Source organism: Hipposideros armiger, unplaced genomic scaffold (assembly GCF_001890085.2).
Source record: "Hipposideros armiger isolate ML-2016 unplaced genomic scaffold, ASM189008v1 scaffold_39, whole genome shotgun sequence".
Classification (NCBI taxonomy): Eukaryota; Metazoa; Chordata; class Mammalia; order Chiroptera; family Hipposideridae; genus Hipposideros; species Hipposideros armiger.
Genome location: NW_017731389.1, coordinates 3,784,253 through 3,792,642, shown reverse-complemented (window position 1 = coordinate 3,792,642; position 8,390 = coordinate 3,784,253).

The window sequence follows — 8,390 nt, the reverse complement described above, 5'->3', positions numbered from 1 at the left end:
CAATTACAGTTATAAAGTAGCAACGAAAATAATTTTATGGTTGGGGGTCATCACAACATGAGGAACTGTATTAAGGGGTTGCGGCATTAGGAAGGTTGAGAACTGCTACTCTAGCGAAATGGGGTTAGTCCAGATGAAAACCAATCTAGTGAAATTCTCCCAGGTATATGTCCTAAATCCATTTGTAGGGCAAGAAGAGAACTAAAGAAGATCAACCTAATTGAATTCAAAAAATGTATTTGTGGTCTACTTCGATCTCATGTATCTGCACATGACCTTTCCTTTATCACTGATAAGTTGGAGAGAAAGGGAAAGAGAAGAAAATCCACAGCTGCCTTTGAGTAAAAAATAAATAAATAAATAAATAAATAAATAAATAAATAAATAAATAAATAAATAAATAAATAAATAAAAAACAAAAACAAAATCTTAGTACAAACTGGGTTAGAGCACAGTGGAATTCCCATCCTGCAACAGTGCTTGTCAGTCTTTTTGTGTTCACAGCACTCTCTAGTATTGTGTTACCAGAACTTTAAGTTATCAAACTACAGTGATACACTAGTTCACAGTGTCAATATTAGCATCTGTGGTTGTCCCAGTCTTCATAAGGATACCCTTCAGGCACGAGTGACTACTTGAAGACAACGGCTTTGATCTCTTAGGTACCAACAAAGCCAAGTTTTTGTATATTCTAGGAAAAGCACTCTTTGCCAATGGCTTCATGTTGCCAAACATTTTTATCTCTTAACTAAGAGCCAGTAGTCCCTATTCTCCACTGCATGTCATGACCCATTACATCAGTCGGGGTATCACCAGACAGGCATTTTAGTAATCGCATGAAGACCCAGAATGTACATTTTACATGATAGTCCAAACTTGGCAGTAGTCCCGTGAAAGGCTTACGGTATACTGAAGAGCTATAGCACTGATTGCAAACAAATCTACCACCCTTTCATAAAAATTACCTCTGATGGTGGTTCTAAACAGAAATAAACTTCAAGCTTCATGCAAGCAGATTAGTATTAGCAAGTACGAGTTCTGACAATTACATTGGCGAATTCTCCTAGACACAGTGCTACATACCTCATTGCTGAATGTCACTACAGTCACCTTTGAAGTACTCCCCTTGGGAAGCTATGCACCAATGCCAGTGCCTAGTCCACCCTTCAAAGCAAATTTTGGAACCCTTTTTCTGGAATGGCCATCAGAACTGTTGTCCTGTTACTCTTGATGTCCTGAATGTCATCAAAATGTCTTCTTTTGAATATTTCCTTTACCTTTTGGTAAAGAAAAGTTATTGGGGGGCCAGATCAGGGGAGTGCAGAGGGTGTTCCAATACAGTTATTTGTTTACTGGCTAAAAACCCCCTCACAGACAGTGCTGTGTGAGCTGGTGCATTGTTGTGATGCAAGAGCAATGAATTGTCGGTGAAAAGTTCAGGACATCTAACTTTTTCACACAGCCTTTTCAGCACTTCCAAATAGTAAGCTTGGTTAACTGTTTGTCCAGTTGGTACAAATTCATAATGAATAATCCCTCTGATATCAAAAAAGGTTAGCAACATCACTGCAACAAGTTCATGTACTTAATTGTCCGACCTCATACTTATTACTTACTTAGCCATTCCAAACCTCTCCTAGAAATTTTACAATTTGGGAAGGCACAGTAGATTGCTGGAGCTTTTCCACAATTGGAGAAGCTCAGGAGACAAGCCTGATTTATGGGCTTGGCCAAAAGCAATGGGTTGTCTCTCCTATGTGTGATTCATTATACTGAGGGTGACCACACATCCTGCTTTACTGGGACAGTTCCAGTTCCATCTGTTCTCTTGATGAAATGATCAATAACACTCCCTTTCATTCTCAAAGTGTGATCAATTATATGGTCACTCATTATATTCAGAGTCACTGGGAGACAGATGATAATGTCACCAATCAGAGGATCTAGAAAACTCATTTTAGCGGAAAATAAAATATTTTTTGAATGTTTGTTGGTTGTAAAATAGTTTAAATAGTGTCTCTTCCATATATAATCAAAGGTAGAGATGGGCCCTATCTCCAAAATTAAAAACAATCAAAAGGAGTATAAAAAGAGAATACAGGTTAGTTCTATTGAACGTTGTTGAGCATCTACTATATTAATATTCTGGGCTTTGGGAAAGGGGTAAAAAGCTATCATTCTTGTACTTGGAGAGCTTAAATTCTACCCTCACAACTTAGTGGAACAGATAGAAATTAAAGCAGAATCTTGGCATGCAGTGTGGTGTAGCAGTTAACCCCCACCCCACCCCACCCGCCGTTTCCTAGTTGTAACCCTTGGGAAAGTTAGGGAATCGCTTTGAAAATGAATTTTATCATATGAAAAATCTAAATAATACCTCTCTCATAGGCTCACTGATTCTATTCAATGAGCCTTTCCTGACTGTTGCAAACATGCCACGAATGAGGGGGTTACAGGAATTAAAGAGATATTAACACAATGATGATGTGTGATAAACAAGTTTAAATATGTTTATTATGTCAATGTATTCAATGCATCATTTCAACTGTAGAACAATGCACACAGAGGGATATATGACCCCCAAAGAGGAGCCCTTAGGCCAACTAGAGACAGGAAAGAGATACATTTTGGGGCCTACTTTTCAGAGGAGATAGGGCCTGAGCTGAACCTTAAAGGATGAGTAATAGTTGACATGGTCACAGTAACAATTGAGATGCAATATCCCTGCAGAGAGAACAGAAGTAAAGATAAGACAAGGTGACGTTCCATGGGGTGGGGGTTGGAAATGAAAGTGATGTGGCAGCTCATGTCTAAGTAGGTGAGTGACCAGGAGGGTTGGGTGGAGCCAAGTGAAGGGGTCTCTGTATGTCCAGCTAAGAAAGTTGGGTTGTTCCTTTAGGCAAGTAGGGAGCTACTAAAGGGTTTTAGTAGATAAGTGACATAGACTCAATACCTCTGGCAGTGTTGGAAAGATGGATCTGAGTTCTGGGGATAATAATAGAGGAAAGAAAAAGAGTATGGGGGCTGCTGCAATGACAACACTGTAAGCACTGGGAAACAATACTGGAGTACGTAGTGACTCTATTTACCCTTTCCACATCTATTTTCAAGTCCTATGTGTTTAAATAATAAATTCCTTGCAGCAGTTATGGTTATTGGTAAGTAGGAAAGGCTCTGCCTTTCATTTCAACTCTGGGAGCCATGCCCATTCTACACTGTGGGCTTCACCACATGCCTTTACCTGGCTAAAGCCCTTGCTTAAATAACCAACCCTAACGAGAGAGTCATACTCCATAAATGTGTCTTTGTTCCTGAGGCAGAGTGTTGTCTTGTTTAAAATATACGTAGCACACAGATCATGGAAGACTAATGAAGTTAAGGTAGTCCACTCTGCCATGCAAGGGACATGACAGGAAAAGCCACAGTAAGGACTGGGTCTTGGGGCTTCAGTTCAGATAGGCTTAGAGATAACAAAGGAAGAAGAAAAATAGAATAATGTATGTGAGTTACCAGATGATCAAGAGCTATTAGGTTTGTTTAGTCCAGTTTACTACTTTCAGTGTGACCTTGAGAAAGCCCTTTATGTTCTCCGAGCCTCAGTTTTCTCATCTATTAAAATGGTACAATCTTATTCATCCTATGGATCTTTAATGTCTGGGAGCAGAAGGAGGAAGGAGGGGAGAGAGGGAGAGAAGGAAGGAGGGAAGGAGGGAGAGAGGAAGAAGTAGAGAAAAAAAGGAAGAGGAAAAAGAGGAGAGAAAGAAAGAAGAAGAAAGAGTGGACCCTTTTGTTAGACTAAGAACAAATCTTAAGAGATTATCTAGGAAAATAAAAATATTTTTAAAAGCTTGAAGTATGCAAATGTATACCAGTTTTAAACTAATTTTCTTCCTCTTCAGTTGATTTTTGTATTTTAACCTTTGTAGCCCACCACCTTCTCTAAACTTCTCCCTTGGTCTCCCCTTGCTTCCTGCTTCTAGGTTGGCCAATAAAACTCCCACTGAATCACTGATGCCTTGCTACATACAATAAATCTAGTTTTCCTCTCTCCCATCTCCTTGCTTTTGCAGAAGTCTACATTGCATCCCACATGCCCCCACAGGTACCGGGTCCCTATATTAAACTGCTACTTCCAGTTGTGATATTACTTACTGTCTTCTACTTTTCATAATTTAGTGACCATACAAAGCCTCCTGATGTTCTCTTTCTTGTCTCCTAATAGTATCTTATTATGCCAACTAGGCAAAAACTAAGACTTTGTCTCATAATGTCTTTAATCCCAATAACTTAGATTTAGCTTATGGTTAGGATGCATACTGGGTCATTCAATAAAGCCTCATAGTTTTGTTGAATCATTCTGATGATCAAATCCATCCCCATAGTTTAAAAGGATGTTGAAGATAAATGTGCTAATATGGGAGAGGAGCTTTTAGCTCTTGTAAGAAAGGAACTCCATCAACTCAAGGGGTTATTATTCCAACTGAAAGGCCATCAGGCATCTTCCCACAATTACTTATTTATAGCTTTAGAAGCTTTTAGCACAGCAAAAGTCAACATCTTCAGTTAGATCACCCAAATTCTACATTTATGAAGGAAGCCAATATGTAAAGAACAACGGATAGGAAAAGCGCCTGTGAGAAACTGCAGGTATTGTCTAACCATATTAAGGGAGAGGCCACAGTTTAAGCAAAATCACAATGGCTGATTCCCAGAGAAGCTAAATTGTAGTGAACTTGGAGCCTTAGTTTCCTCATCTGTAAAAATGAGAGGGTTAAATCTGATGCTGTGAATTCCTGTCCAGCCCCAACATTCTATGTAACCAGGTGGACAAAATAAGGGATAAAGAATGCGTTAACTCATGGAGCACTAACAGCATTTGATGAAGGTCCTTCTGAGAATAATCCATAGACTCGGGCAACATTTATGCCCAACATTCCAATGCAGGCAACCAAGTCAACAAAATGCTACATCGAAATTAAGTAAGCCAGCAGAAATTATCAAAGAAGCAGCAACAAACAAATTCAGGAACAAATTAACTACTGAAAGGTATTGAGAAAGAGAGACGCGTCCTGACTCTAACCTGTACACGAGTGGGCATCTGATGGGAAACGCCAGGGCAGTTCACACCCACAAGAAAGGAAACAGTAAAGTGAGCCTTCCTGACATTCTTGCTGATAAACCATAGAGATGAGAAAACCACAAGGTTGTTATTTTAGAACACTTTTGTTGTATCACCAGGTCTTATGACGTAGAATGTAGAGTTTTACGGCCCTCAGAAACCTCCCAAGTTCAGATGTGCCAAGTGAAAGAAATGGCATGTCAGAATTGAGTCTGTTAAATATCTTTCAAAAATAACATACTTGATATGATACTGTTTTGATTGTACCATGGGTACTTTGTGATTTTAAAGCACAGCACAGGCATGGAATTCTAATGATTTAAACAGGTTTTGTGGGTTAATAAAAGAAAAGGGGTGGGAAAATGCTGACGGCATCCAATCTTCATGTCCAGAGAAGCAAAGCGATTTTCCCAGTTACCAAGTTAGTCGGCGGCTTAGATGCAGAGCCGGACTAGAACTCAGACTTTCTGCAAGTGCACAGAAGAGGTTGACATCACCCAAGCTCCTTCCACATTTTTCTCCTGTTTGCATAAACAGACAATACAGTTGCTCCTCAGCATCTTAGCCCTAAGGCCTTCCAGGCCGCCTGTTTTCTTCCTTGAGGCAGTGCCCAGCACTCAGCTCAGAAGGCAGTCAGCACTGCTGTGTCCTCTCCAGGCCACAGCCCACATGAGCAATCAGCTACATCTCTTACTCAAGCTGCTTCGTTTCCTCCAAAACTCAATTCTGAATGGCTAACTGAACTGCAGTTTCATGTAGTGAGTCCAGGCAGTGAGCTCTTGAGAGCTATTTATAAAGTCCCTCAAAAGCTTGTTTGGACCATCACTGAATTAAACAAGCATATCAAAAAATGAAGTTCAAACAATGAGGCACTTTGAAACATAACCAAGCGTGAGGCGTACGGTTCTATCAAATCCTGAGTGGAGAGCCATCCTCAATTCCGTGCTCAGCATGCCTTTGAAATATGATTAGCTTCTGTAAACAGGACTTTTCATTTTCAGGGTGCTATGACTTGCTCAGTACCAAGACACACAAGCCTTAAGAAACCATTTATCTCAAACATTCCCGAAATAAGCTGCTCCCCACAGTTTCCAAGCTCGTCACAGTTAACTTTTGGACTTGATTGCTTCATCGCTGTACTGACATTATTCCCAGTGGTGCCAGAGTTGTAAGAATGACACCACCACCCTGAGAACATGGGCTTACTGGCAAAGTCATGTGACACTTGTTTCCAGAAACTCCATCAGTGTGAAATCACATCCTACAACCTCAGAAGTGCCTGGAAATGAGACATCCGAGTTTCCCTGAATAAATCAATACTATCCTCTCCCTTCTAAGTTCAATAGGAAGAGCTGGGTGGCGTCCAGCCCAGTTCCCATGGGTACAGAATGGGCTGTGACATTTCGGAAACCACATCTACTTGCCGTGAATATGCACAAGCAAAGGAGACACTCACAGGGAGGTGTTCCCTGTGTGGTAGGAAGAGGACATGTCTTAACTTGTCTTCAGTGTTGTGAGAAAGGCAATTTGATATTAATTCCTAGCCAATCCCCAGGAATAAAATCTCTGTGTGTTGAGAATTCTGCATGTTTTAGTGGATAATACGACCCATGAATGCCATCTGCAGCCCAAAAGTTCAGTATGAAAATCTGGCTGAAATTCCACTGCCCAGAATGAATGTGATTACAGGCACCAGGGCCCCCATCTTCAAATGTGCAGTCATATGGCTCGAAGTTATGATTCTAATCTTTGTGGTCTCTCAGATCCAACTAATTGACAATTGCTGAGTCACTTGTAAACATAACTTGAGGTGCTTTTTCCTTCTTCTGAACAGCCTATATTCCTACCTGCGTCTCTAAAAAGAAAGTAAGAGAGGAGGTGAGGGAGGCTTTCGTTAAAATGTTAAATAGGAGGGAAAGACAAGGGGAAAAACAGGGATAACCACTCCAAACAGAAAGGGTGCCCTCACTCCAAATTGAGTGGTTATAATTTTCATTAGAAAATTCTTTATAGATTAGTATTTTATTTTTGTGGCGAAAAAACAAGAAGTGAGTATAATCAAAGTTAGCATAATTTTTAAGCTTTGGGGGTAAACGTGCTGATGAAATGGAAATGAACAGTCAAGGCTTACTTTGGTTTGGTGGAAGAGCCTTGGTCTAGGACAGGTCGTGGCTTTGGCCTTGGATTTACTTTCAACTGAAAGAAAGTCACTTAGCCTCTCCCTAGCTCAGGTGCTTCCTCTATACAAATGGATAAAATTTCCTGCCCTACTTTTAATCACAGGAGTATTGGAGGATCAAATAAGGTAATAGATGTGAAATTTCTTTGGAAAAAAAAACAGAGCACCATTTGCAAATATGATATTAATAACTAAGTATGCATTATTTAATATTTCATCATTTTGGGTTAAAATATGGGATGAACTGAAAATGAAAAAAAAACAAAACCAAAAAACAAACCTTTACCTTTGATCCCCATACTCTTTTTCTCAAAGGCAAAACAGAAGTTTGTAAATTGCCAACCCACTTGTTGTGATGACGGGTAAAAGTCATATGGCTCCAGATCTGTTTATGTCCAAATTATTAACAATCATGTGAACCTGTATTTCTGGACATTTTACTTGAGTGTCTTATCTGGTCCATAAGAATGCAGTGTTCATTCGAGAAGCTATTATTTAGTTTTTCTGACCAATGCATTTGACTTGCACTCTTGATTGGATCTGGAGTTGTCAGTGTCTCTTAAGTTTAGAGGTCTGAACAGAAAGTTTTGACACTGCCAAAGGCTGACTGCCAAGACAATTAAGAAGAGGGAACGGGGACGTTTAGATATAGAAGTGCGAGGCAATACCACCCCAGAATTCATGGAGCTGCAGTGCATACTATCTAGACTCAAGAGAGCCTAAAGACCAACAGTTGTCATTCCTTTAAAGATGACTGAAGTGGGTGGCGGAGGTGGTCCACAAGAAAGCAAGAGAGATGGCTCAAGGACTCCAAGCTGACAGGTCTTTCCTCCTCTCAGGTCTGCTGTGGCAGAAATGAGGAGGTCATATATATAAGGCGACCATGTAATCTGTTGTCAAAACTGGGATACTACTGAGAGTGAAAGGGGGAGCTATCAATAAGGATAGCAGGGCAACAGGTGTCAACAGGCTTTGCCCCAGGAAACCCATTGGTACAGTCATCCTAGTTACACATAGTACTGTTTTGTTCTGTCTCCCACTAAATTCATATATTGAAATCTAGTCCCCCATGTGATGGCATTTGGAGGTGGG